The sequence below is a fragment of the Octopus sinensis genome, linkage group LG7 (genome assembly GCF_006345805.1).
Source record: "Octopus sinensis linkage group LG7, ASM634580v1, whole genome shotgun sequence".
NCBI lineage: Eukaryota > Metazoa > Mollusca > Cephalopoda > Octopoda > Octopodidae > Octopus > Octopus sinensis.
The window spans coordinates 23305071-23318939 of record NC_043003.1 but is presented as its reverse complement, the minus strand read 5'-3'; the positions used below and the strand labels follow the sequence as shown (position 1 = coordinate 23318939).

The window sequence follows — 13869 nt, the reverse complement described above, 5'->3', positions numbered from 1 at the left end:
TCTATATCTATCTATCTATCTATCTATCTAACTATCTCTCTTTCTCTTTATCTATCTATCTATTTATATATATATTATATATATATATATATATATATATATATATATATATATATATATATATCTGTGTGTGTGTGTGTGTGTGTGGTGTGTGTGTGTGTGTGTGTGTATAATAGAAATGTTACAAAAAGAAAATAGAAACTACATGTGGAAATGTAAGGCGAAAGTAAGAAGAATAATAAGCGAAAATGCACATTGGAAATCAAAATTATGAAAAGTAACGATAGATAATATACAATTAGATGAACTGAGGTAGGAATAAAAGTAATAAAAGTTATTATTGTGAATTGTTAAAGATATTTAAAAGCATATTGGTTTCATAATTTTATAATCATTGCTTTGAGTGCACACCGATTAATGAACGGTGTCAGGTCTACTACTTCCTAAGTAAAAAGATTATGTGTAAGGGAGGTAAGTATTTCTGGATGTGGTGCAATTAGGGTAGATATAGATCTGTAACGTGAATGGTGTATGGGATGTATGGAGGATAGTGGTATTAATTGGAAGGTTAGTAGTGTTCTGTATTATGTTATGTGTTCATATTTATTTGTGGAAGGTCATTTTTTGTTGTACTGAGGTTTTCTGCGAACATTGATGGAAGGGGAAAATTAGGAAATTAGGATTAAGATTCCTAGTACACCTTTCTCTGTGGTCATTAACCTTTACCTGTCTGTATTGTGGGTGTCTTACCACACTCTAAGCATGTAATGGCATAGATTAGATTTTCCGAGGCACAGGTGAAATTTGATTTGATCTTAAATATTTCACTTTGTTTAAAGTGGAACTCTGAACTCTCCAAAAGGTGGGGACATGTACTACAGTTACGTCGACCCCATTTTTTCACTTTTGGTTCTGTTGTTAATGGATATAGTCTTGCGCTGGTTAATATTTTTTTCAATGATTTAGATTGCATTTTGCTTTTCATAATTTTGTGTGAGCCTAAAATTTTGTTCATTGTTTTATCTTCTATGAGGATGTGAAGGTTTTGGGTAATAACGTTGAAGGCTTCGTGTTTCTAGGGTTATTTGTGATGTACGGGAGTATTTTAAAGTCTGGTTTAGTGTTTCGGTTGACTTCCCTTAATGTTCGCATATCTATTTCCATAGTTCGTTTAATGCCATCATTTATTAATGATATTGGGTAATGTATTTTGATTAGTATTGATCTGAGTTCGAGGAGTCTTCGTTTACGAGTATAGGTGTCCGAAACTATGGTACAGATTCTTTTCGCTAAATTATAAGGTATATTAATTTTTATGTGTTTGGGGTGGCATGAGTTGAATAATAGGTATTGTTTAGAATCTGTGGATTTATAGAAGATGTCTGTTTCGATGTGGTTATTGGCTATTTTAATTAGGATGTCAAGAAAAGGGTGTTGTTTACTGCTGTAGTCCATGGTGAATTGTATGTTGCTATTAATATTGTTAAACATTATTTTGAAATCGAGGAGTTTGTGTGTATATATATATATATACATACATACATATATATATGTGTGTGTGTGTGTGTGTACACATATATTTTAGTTGTTTCAGTCATTAGATTGCAGTCATGCTGGAGCACCGCTTTCAAGAATTTTTAGTAGAGTGAATCGAACCCAGTACATTTTTAGACTACCACTCATTCTGTCGCGCCCTGTTGCAGAATAGTTACGTTACGGGGACGTAAATACACTAATACCGGTTGTCAAGCAGTGATGAGAGGAAAAATCAGATAAAGACGCACACACACACAAACACACACACACGCGTGCATGGACGACGGACTTCTTTCAGTTTCCGTCAACCAAAGCCACTGACAAGGACCATGTCCTTGGTTTATACATATATATACACACACACGCACACACACACACACATATATATATATATACACGTGGATGCGCAATGGCCCTGTAGTTATAGCAGCGGAACGCGGTTGTAGGATCGTGGTTTCGAGGCGTTGTGAATGTTTATTAAGCGAAAACACCTAAAGCTCCACGAAGCTCCGGCAGCGGGTGGATGCGATCCCTGCTGTACTCTTTCGCCACAACTTTCTCTCAGTCTTTCTTCTGTTGGCCTCCTCGCTTAGGCAGCGGGGTGGCGTTATTTGTAGACTAAAACAACGCAAAGCGCATTGTGACCAGTGATGTGTAACTACATCTGATAGCCTGGTCGGTCACGGTGATACCGTGATATATACATACACACATATACATATGTATGTGTGTGATTGTGTGTGTGTGCGTGTGTATGTGTACATATGTATATGCATATATGTGTCCGTTTGTTTGTGTGTGTACCTCTGTGTGACTATATTTTAGCATAAATATATTTGTATAAAGAAATATGATTCTTATTTTTCGAAACTAACCTTTTGTTTATTTTAATTTTTTTTTTGTACCTTTCGTAGGATGTATTGCTGAGATAGGGGTATTTTCCTGTTACACTGAAGTTGGATCGGTTTCATATCAGGAACAATCTTATCCGTTATGTGTAGACTAATGAAATTCAGGAGTCTTCACTAATTCTGATTTTGACTTTTGGTCGGGACACGAAACACCGGTGTCAGTGTTTTTTTTTTTATAAAACGACCCATATGATCAATCATTAGTCAGGAATTCTGTAATATCACATTTATAATCATCTTTGGATCAATTATTAAAATTTGCTGGTTAATATGGCCGCCATATATATATGTGGTTAAGAAACTCGATTTGCAATCATGTTGTAGCGGATTTCTTCCCTCTAAAACTGTCTTCTACCGTAAAGTATAGAAGCCATCTTATCATGGCTAACCACTTTGGGCGGGGGTGTTACTGTAGCTTTATAGCCCCAAGAGATCTTCGTCTCTAGCTGGCTTTAGACACAATATCTGTGTCCTTGGAGTATTTGCAAAGGGAGGCCATCCCTTCCTCGCAAGCCTGAGTGATACGCTCGAACTAGTTTCGGGATTGTTGTCCCTCGTCAACGGGCGGTAACCACCAGGTAGCGATGAAAGTGAAGGCTCCTTTGCAAATATATATAAGTTTTTCTATACAAGCCCGGATTGTCCGACGTCTTGTTAGGGTATTTAGTAGACGGAAACTGGAAATTTGTCGTATCTGTCTGTCTGTCTCTGTTTTCCTGTCTTTCTTTCTCTCTCTCTATCTCTCTCTCTCTCTCTTTATATTTCTGTGCGTCTACACATATGAGGGGGTACTGTGAGTATGTCGTTGTGTTTATGTTTGTCTCCCAACACCGCTTGGTTACCGATGTTGGTTTTCTTACATCCTCTTAACATAGCGGTTTGGCAAAATAGCCATTAGTATAAGAACCAGACTTAAAAATATCGATTTGTTCGACTAAAACCTTTCGGACTGTTGCCTTAGCATAGTCACAGTCCAATAACTGAAAAAAGAAATAAAAGCGAAAAGATAAACGATTTTTAATTTTTTACTCTTTTACTTGTTTAAGACTGTGGGCATGCTAGAGCAGCGCCTTTAGTCGAACAAATCAACCCCAGGACTTATTGTTTGTAAGCCTAGTACTTGTCCTATCGGTCTCTTTTGCCGAACCACTAAGTTACGGGGACGTAAACACACCAGCATCGGTTGTCAAGCAATGCTGGGGGACAAACACAGACACACAACTACACACACACACACACACACACACACACACGCACACACACACACACATATATATATATATTATATATATATATATATATATATACGATGGTCTTCTTTCAGTTTCCATCTACCATATCCACTCACAAGGCTTTGGTCGGCCCGAGGCTATAGTAGAATACATTTTCCCAAGGTACTACGCAGTGGGAAAGAACCCGGAACCATGTGGTTTGTAAGCAAGCAACTTACCACACAGCCACTCCTGCGCCTACGATGGTCACAAATAGTGAAAATTGCAAATAGTGAAACGTTAGCTTAAGATTCAGTTATATTAGTCTTAAGTTGCAACTGCGGTTTCGTTTGGGGTCTAAGCCCCATCTTCTGGTTATGAGGATCTTTCCAGTCCTTTTGCGCATTAGCCTTTATGTTATGAATAAGACAATGCTTTTTTTCCCACTTTAAATAAAGAAGAATAGGAGTACGAAAGGGGAAAACCAAAGGTATCAATTGAAACACACAAAGAATTGAGATAACGTTGACAATAATGATGTTTTGAATGTGAAGATAACTGAAACTTAGAATTGTTACACATATTATGATAATTAAATAAAGCAGAAATGACAAAAAAGAAGAAAGAAATACATAATTATATATAAAATACTGAACTCCGTTTAGTTTTGTCACTCTCCCATACAATAATTGCACTGCCGCTTGATTTGAATTTATTGATCAATTTTTTTACCATTTCCGTTCAATATGGCATTGTTGAATCAAAATTGCATCTCCAATTCGCAGATTTGAAGCCTGACATCAATTTGCCAATACAGAATGATTGATTGTTGAAACGATTGAATAGTCTAATGTTCTTAATTCCCGATATGGCTGCTAGATTTACAGAGATGCATACGCAATGGAATCCAGGCATATTTTATCAAAACTTTATATTATAAAAAATATTGATAAATTTTATTTTCTTTCCGATTTTATATCCACGGCATTTAAAACAAAGCATAAAAAAACGAATATAATTAGATTGGAGATAGCCAAACATCTTTGTGATTTGGCATCCAGATTCTGAAAAGAAATTACAAAGTTATGTAATATCAGTAAGGAATATTTATGTAATATCGGGGCTTACTGTCTTATAGACAAGTGAGTACCATTCTATCAACGTGTTTCCATACAAAGATAATGCGTGTATATTACAATGAGAAAATGATAGGATCCTAACAACCATAATAGGGAAAATGTACAAGACCGGGTATGGGAAATCTATAGTTTTTATTACCCTAAAAGGTAGTCTGTGGAGGACATTTGCATTTAGTTTGCATGGAAACACTTTCGTTTATTATTGGGTTGTCCGAAAAGTTCATGCCGATTTTAGGTCAATAAATACTTGTCCTTACATTTTTAATCAACCAAATATGAACCATTTCGTTGCACAATGCGTCTCCATCTTTCCTTTAACTTGAAAATACCTTCTTCCCAGAATTGAGGTGGTTTCATGGCAAAGAATTCATCAAGGTATCTTTTTACGTCATCCAAGGAATTAAATTTTTTACCACTAAGACTCTTCTACAGAGACCTGAATAAGTGGAAATCCGAAGGAGCAACATCTGGTGAATATGGAGGGTGGGGTAATACATTCCAGCCGAGCTGCAGCAATTTTTGTCTGGTTCTTAAAGCTTCAAGTGCCGAAAATGAACTTTCTTATCTTCCATTTTAAAGGGTAACAGAATTAGCACAGGTTATAGGAAGATAAACCTTCTTCCACGAAAAGATAGCTTAAACTGTGCTCTAAATGGAGGTGTAGTTAAATCCTATTTGATGGACTCAACCATGTTCTAAAATAAGTCGAAATATAAGCTACTACAAATCGGCACGAACTTTCCGGACAACCCAATACATTGGTAAAACATTTATATTCTTAATTTATGATAAAGTCATCAAGATGTTAGTTTAATATCTTTATTTCATACTTTAAATATTTATTAACTCATTTTATATTCGTATAGTTCAGAACATTGTCATAAGAATGGACCTCTCAAATTACATTGAATTCAATTCAGCCTTCAGACATACAAAATTTGCTCCATCCTGTGTCACAGTGTTCAAAGATATCTTCATCTTTGATTATCTATTGCATTGCGTGCGTTCCTGAATAGCTCCTTCACTCCTTTCTCTTTCTTCCACGAATACAAGATGATTGCCAGGGCAAGAAAAAATAATATGGTTAGCAATATTACGAATACCATCGTCTATGTTAATATCTGATGCCGGATGGCTGCAGTTGCGGGATTAAAAAATGACGAGAAGGGAATGGTTATGACGACGGAAACGTGACTTTAGGTATCAATCCTTATATTAATGCACTATGGATACTTCTCGCACTGAGGTTTTTGTTTAACAATCTGGCTCTCAAACTTACGCAATCTGTATATTAGTGTCCTCTCTGGCCTTTCAGCTTTGTGAAAGCCAACACATTTCTGTGATAAGAAAATAAGAGTTGAAATGAGAACAGGCAATCGGAAAACTCTCATATACACAAAATGGTAATGCATATAACATACGTCGAACATCAAGGAGATTTTGAAGTGAAACTTGCATAATCATTGAAGTGAAAATGCAATTATGGTAACTATACAAATCAGAGAAAGTAGAGAATGCAATTAGAATACGGTACTTTATGGCCTTTGGTTCTGTCGTTCTTATATTGCTATATTCTTTTCTTCTCTAGACACAAGGCTCGAAATTTTGGGAGAGGGGGAAAGTCGATTAGATCGACCCCAGTGCGCAACTGGTTCTTAATTTATCGACCCCGAAAGGATGAATGGTAAAGTCGACCTCGGCGGAATTTGAACTCAGAATATATAGACAGACGAAATACCTATTTCTTTACTGCCCACAAGGGGCTACACAGAGATGGGACAAACAAGGGCAGACAAACGGATTAAGTCGATTATATCAACCCCAGTGCGTAACTGGTACTTATTTAATCGACCCCGAAAGGATAAAAAGCAAAGTCGACCTCGGCGGAATTTAAACTCAGAACGTAGCGACAGACGAAATACCTATTTCTATTTCTTTACTACCCACAAGGGGCTAAACACAGAAGGGACGAACAAAGACAGACAAACAGATTAAGCCGATTATATCGACCCCAGTGCGTAACTGGTACTTATTTAATCGACCCCGAAAGGATGAAAGCAAAGTCGACCTCAGCAGAATTTGAACTCAGAACGTAAAGACAGACGAAACACCGCTAAGCATTTCGCTCGGCGTGCTAACGTTTCTTCCAGCTCGCCGCCATTGCTACATTTCGAACTGTTTCAGATTCGAGCTTATTCTCTTTTCCTTGCTTTTGTTTTTAGGAATTTGTAAGTCAGGATTTTACATGAACCAATTCACGCAAATGAATATATTTAGATTATTAAAAGCCAGTGAATAAATAGTTTTAAATTTTAAAAAAATCCTCACTCAATTATGTATAAGCTGATGCAATTTAGGTGTCACAATCATTCTAATACCGATATCTTTTCTTCTCTCTGTTCTTTGTGTTATGGATTGAGCCATTTTCCCCGTAGTAAAGGAAGATGACTAGAAATTCCTAAGGGGAAAAACTAGTTAATTCACATTCACTCGGATCACATGCAGATAACTTTAATAAACGCATATTCTGATATGAATATCACTGAGCTACATAATCCAAAATAATTAAACTGCAGATGTATAAGGCATTGTGACAACCATACTGCCTACTTGATTTTAGTTTTGTTACCGCACTGTTCCAAAATTCCAAGTCAACCCGTCTAGAGTATGGAACAGGAAATACAATAACTTGGGATTCGAGTTCCATCAGCTACTTAATGCTTTGCCAAAACATCTGAGGGATCTTTATGGAGTACGAGTAGATGTCTTCAAGAAATAACTTGACCTCTTGCTACCCAAGGTCTCAGATGAACCTATAATAATGCAGGAAATTCAGCCTTAGGGCTGAAGCGTATAACAGAATAAAAAGACAATACATGCAGACAATACAATTGTTACAATACAATTGTTACAATTCCGTCTTATTTGAATTTTCTGTTTATTTGTTCTATTATTTCCATCTTAGCGTTAACAAAACTGGTACAGTCATTCGTAATGATATTTTTCATTAAAACGTAATCCCGCTTTTCATAGTTTTGAAGTTCGAGCTCAATTTAAGAAACTATTAACAATTTTTGAAATGATTTCATAAGCAGTACGAATACTGTACCACACAAAGTGCATTATGGGATCTAAATTTCTTTTGCTTTGGTTGTAACTCTCGTTATATCTGCGTATCACATATACAGACATATGAATAATTAAGGCGTAAATAATCATCAACATTTAATTAGAGACAACTCAGTTTGCCTTTTTCCATTTAGTGTATATAGATTCTGATAACATATACCACTCATAAGAACATAATTCATTTTTATCGTAGACTTGTTTATTTATTACAAAATGGAGTACAATGTCCATTGTTTTCTTTTATATCTTAAATAGTCTCTAGTGACATCAGAGAAAATTTTAGTGTGAAATACAGGGTGTCCATAAAGTCTCTTTACAATTTAAAAAAACTATTACAAAGACAGTTGATAAGGTATTTTAACCAGATTTGTTTTATTTTAATAACTGTTTATTAGAGTCTATATTGATATTAAACTTTTGTGTTTCAGATACTCTGTTGAGGGAAGGGAACTGATTCACTGAACCCCTATAAAATGGCTACTCCTCATGAAAAGGAACAATGTGTATCCTGGTTTATTGAGACAAAATCGGATGTTCAGACTCAACGAAACTACAGAACTAAGTATGGAAGAGATCCAACATCGTGTTCTTCAATTCGTGCATGGCACAAGAAATTTATGGAGACAGGAACAGTATTGGATTAAAGGAGGAGCGGACGACTATTTTTCTTCAACGAGGCAACAATTACTGAAGATGTTTACCTCGACCTTCTGACCGAATATGTGGGACCACAACTGATTGATTTACGACCAACCATCATTTTCCAGCAAGATGGTGCACCACCACATTAGGGACGGCATGTTCGTCAGTTTCTCAATCATACATTTCCAGACCGATGGATTGGAAGGGATGGGCCACTTCCATGGCCACCGCGTTCGCCAGTTATGACTACCTTGGATTTATTTTATGGGGTCATGTAAAAGATATCGTGTATCAAACAAAGATACGGGATATTGCTGACTTGAAGCAAAGGTTTCATAATGCCATTGTCACCGTTGATGAGGCTATCTTACAGCGAACATAGCAAGAAATCGAGTGATGTGCTTCGTGCAACCAATGGAACCCCTATTGAGGTTTATTAAATAATAGTTAAAAAAAACTGTAATAAACAATTATTACAATAAAACAAATATTGTTAAGATATCTTGTCAACTGCCTTTGTAATAAAATTTAAAATTGTAAAGAGACTTTATGGACACCCTGTATATCTGGAGAGAAAGAGAGAGGAGAGTGAGAGAGAGAGATAAAGCCTAGAAATTCCCTCTTTCTAACCCAATCTGTGTGAGTCTGTCTGTCTCTCTGTCTCTCTGTTTCTGTCTGTATCTCTCTCCCCCTCTCCCTTTTTCTCTCTCTCTCTCTCTCTCTCTCTCTCTCACTCTTTCTGTCGCTAATTTATTTGGTTTCACAAAACCTTCGCCTTAGATTGTCTTCACGCCCAGTATAAATTAATTATTACGAAAATCAAATAAAATAAATGTAAGGTAAAAAAAAAAACATGTAATGCAGCTTATGCTATAAATCTATTTGTTAAAATTCTATTCGATGTCGCTGTCGCACGAAAGAAAATCTGTTTACCTTAACGTTCTTCAACGGAGAATAGAGGAGCAAAACTGAATATATTATGAGGAAACGTGAAATGTGACGTCAATATGTATCATAATAGATTTTAGTGATATAAAAATAAATAACAAATTTCATTGGTGTGTAGGCACGATCTCGTATTTTAAAGATAAACATTTATTTAAAAGATCAGTGAGATAAATACACGTTGATTCCTAATATATTTAGTTTAGCTTTAGATTTGCAATATTGAAGAAAGACTTTTCCCTCAATCATTTAACAGAATAATGTTCGATTAAGGAAGGCGGCGAGCTGGCAGAAACGTTAGCACGCCGGGTGAAATGCTTAGCGGTATTGTGTCTGTCGTTGCGTTCTGAGTTCAAATTCCGCCGAGGTCAACTTTGCCTTTCATCCTTTCGGGGTCAATTAAATAAGTATCAGTTACGTACAGGGGTTGATATAATCGACTTAATCCGTTTGTCTGTCCTTGTGTGTCACCTCTATGTAGCCCCTTGTGGGTAGTAAAGAAATAGGTATTTAAAGGACGGCGAGCTGGCAAAGACGTTAGCACGCCGGGCGAAATGCTTAGCGGTATTTCGTCTGCCGTTACATTCTGAGTTCAAATTCCGCTGAGGTCAACTTTGCCTTTCATCCTTTCGGGGTCGATAAAATAAGTACCAGTTACGCACTGGGGACGATATAATCGACTTAATCCGTTTGTCTGTCCTTGTTTGTCCTCTCTGTGTTTAGACCCTTGTGGGTAGTAAACAAAAAGGTATTTCGTTTGCCTTTCATCCTTCGGGGTCAATTAAATAAGTATCAGTTACGTACAGGGGTTGATATAATCGACTTAATCCGTTTGTCTGTCCTTGTGTGTCACCTCTATGTAGCCCCTTGTGGGTAGTAAAGAAATAGGTATTTAAAGGACGGCGAGCTGGCAAAGACGTTAGCACGCCGGGCGAAATGCTTAGCGGTATTTCGTCTGCCGTTACATTCTGAGTTCAAATTCCGCTGAGGTCAACTTTGCCTTTCATCCTTTCGGGGTCGATAAAATAAGTACCAGTTACGCACTGGGGACGATATAATCGACTTAATCCGTTTGTCTGTCCTTGTTTGTCCTCTCTGTGTTTAGACCCTTGTGGGTAGTAAACAAAAAGGTATTTCGTTTGCCTTTCATCCTTTCGGAGTCGATAAACTAAGTAATAAAGAAATAGGTATTTCGTCTGCCGTTACGTTCTGAGTTCAAATTCCGCCGAGGTCGACTTTGCCTTTTATCCTTTCGGGGTCGATAAATTAAGTACCAGTTACGCACTGGGGTCGATGTAATCGACTTAATACCTATGTCTGTCCTTGTTTGTCCGCTCTATGTTTAGCCCCTTGTGGGTAATAAAGAAATAGTTATTTCGTCTGCCGTTATGTTCTGAGTTCAAATTCCGCCGAGGTCGATTTTGCCTTTCATCCTTTCGGAGTCGATAAACTAAGTACCAGTTACGCACTGGGGTCGATGTAATCGACTTAATCCGTTTGTCTGTCCTTGTTTGTCCTCTCTGTGTTTAGCCCCTTGTGGGTAGTAAAGAAATAGGTATGTATGTAGGTGGGTTAGTAGCGTTTATTTCAATTGTCAGATTTTTCCACTCCTTCACGTGAACTTCATATCCTTGCAGATTGAGGCAAGCATATTTGCTGGAGATGAAGAATATTTTTCGAATTGAGCTCTGTTCACCATTTTTTTAGGCTGTAGCTTCAGTGAGAGAATATAACATTTATAAACATATAATTAAACATACAAATGTATGCAAACACATATATACACACTCATACAGACACATATATATGCATGCATGTAGATGTGCATAAATCCATTTACGGATGTGTTATATGTATTCTTTACTCCCAATAATACGCATTTTCCTTATTATTTTTTCTGTTAGTGATATCAATAATAAATTAGCCCTTTATGAAAACAGATTCAGAAATAGAAATTATAAATGGAAATTTTTACAACTTGACACTTTAACGTCAGTTGTGTACACATAAATATGGAAAGAGCGGAATAGTGTTTTAAACAATAAGCAGCCTATTATGCATATGTGTGGGCACTAAAACCAAGCGCAAAGGCAAATTAGTATTATAGGATATCGAAATAACTTTATCCATGAATTTATTTGTGTCTCCTTATTACCTCCATGCTATATTCGCCACATAATATGCACATACATACAAACATACACATGCACAAACATATATGCATATCTCTGAGGTAGACTTTGGCTTGTATCCTTTCGGGGTCGACAAGGTAAATACCAAAATAGCACTACGGTATATGTAGTCGACTTATTCCCTTCCAACAAAATTTCAGGCCTTGTGTGTATAGTGCAGTACATTTGTGTTCATTTTAGAGCTAGATGTAAGATATATATAAATGTGTGTGTGTGTGTGAGTGTGTGTGTGTGTGTGTGTGTGTGTGTGCGCCCGTGTATGTGTGTGTGTTTGTATGTTTGTGTGTGTGTGTTCCATTTTCAGTTTCAGCCAGAGACTGAGGCACCGCTCTTAACGTTAATGCTTGCTTGTTTTAGATTAATTTCCCAGCTCGAACTCCAGGATCGGTTATGGCGAAGAAGTCAAGTGGACAAAGCTGACTTTCTGTATATAGGGTTATCAGGTACGCCTGATAAAAATTGGTATGATTAGTCTTTGAAATATCCACGTCGTTGATCTGTTGGGTACTAGACTTGTCAGGATTTTCCATACATATGCATAAAAGATCTGCTTGACTAGATCCAAAGGAGCGAGATACCTTTCGCTGACGAGACACAATATGTCGAGACATCGATGTTCCAGAATCCTCCGCGGCAAGGAATCGAGTGTGTTGAATACACCATCATAAAAGAGAATTCCTCCTTTGACGTACACTGCAACACGTACCTGAACCTGAATACGCAGAAAACTATGAAAAACAGCGCAGACGTGGCTGTGTGGAGAGAAGTTTCCATCCCATCCACATGTTTCCGGGTTCAGTCCCACTTCGTGGTACCTTGGGTAAGTGTTTTATAATATAGCCTGAAGCCGCCCAAAGCTTTATGGGTCAGTTGGGTAGATCGAAATTGAAAGAAGCCTCTCGTATGTATATATGTGTGAGTGCTTGTGTGCTTGTGTGATGGTGTATGTGTGTTTGCTCTCCACCACATATTGACAACCTATGTTGGTTTGTTTACGTCACCGTAAATCAGCGGTTTGGCAAAAAGAGCCCGATAAGCTAAGTACCAGCCTAGGAAATCAAGTACTGGGGTCGATTCATTCGACAAAATATTCTTCAACGTGGTGTCCCAGCGTGGCCGCAGTCTAATGAGTGAAACAGATAAAAGATAAAGATTGCATGCTAATGTCGATTCATTGATTAATTAAGCTAGACCAGTTTAAATGATGTGATGTTTTTGAAATTGTTTGCGACAAGTATTTGAATAGGTTTCTTGTACAAGTGTTCCTATATCGTCTCTAGTGCTCTAATATTCATTTCAAGTTCTTGCTGTGTGTTTACTGTTACCTCCTAATATAATAATGAGCGTAGTGGTTTTATATATTTGTATATATATACATATATGTATGTGTGTATGTATGTATGTATGTATGTATGTATGTATGTATGTATGTATGTATGTATAGTTAGTTAATCCAAACAAGAAAACACAAAAAAGACAACAACGCGAGGACGTGGAACAAATATATTATTGGACGCTCAGGAAAGAAGGAAAGAAGGAAGGTTTAACGTTTCGGGCGGAGCTCTTCGTCGGAAACATAGGAGAAGGAAAGATCCAGAGAAGGGAAGACAGAGGAAAAAAATCAACAACGGTACAAACGAGGTCATGTGTGTGTATATATATATATATATACACATACATACATACACACACACACACACACACACACATATATAGTTGTCGAGAATCACGCCAGACGCGAAGGAGGAGAGAGAATAGTAATTCAGTGAAGGAGAAGTAGTGAGAGTAATAGCACTGACTGAGAGAAAGTGAGAGAAAATAATAGCAATGAGAGGAAGGGGTGACAGATGAATAAGGAAGAAAGGGGTGAAAAAATCTGCGTTTCAACTATGTGTGAGTATATGTGTGTATGTGTGTGCGTGTATAAGGGAAGTATGTGAATGTTTGTATGTGTGATTATTTTGTACCTTATTTAGATATAAAATACTAAAATTAGCTGCCATTATTGACGACACGTGATCACCTGGTTTAAATATAAACACAGGTATGAATATATGCATGCATAAAAGTTAAATTTATATAGAATGGGAATCAGGTTTTGATAAGAATACTTAAAATTTAGATATATATTCACGTGTAACATTTTTTGTGGAACCACTTGCAC

At 36.9% G+C, this 13869-nt stretch overlaps 1 long non-coding RNA gene across 1 annotated transcript; it reads right to left on the bottom strand.

The window, feature by feature from the left end:
- Positions 1-5645: 5645 nt before the first annotated feature.
- Positions 5646-9590, bottom strand: LOC118764070. Its single transcript, XR_004999858.1, has 2 exons — positions 9502-9590; positions 5646-6134 (listed from the first exon to the last, which is right to left on the bottom strand). It is a non-coding gene; the product is annotated as an uncharacterized LOC118764070 (long non-coding RNA).
- Between the last annotated feature and the right edge of the window lie 4279 nt (positions 9591-13869).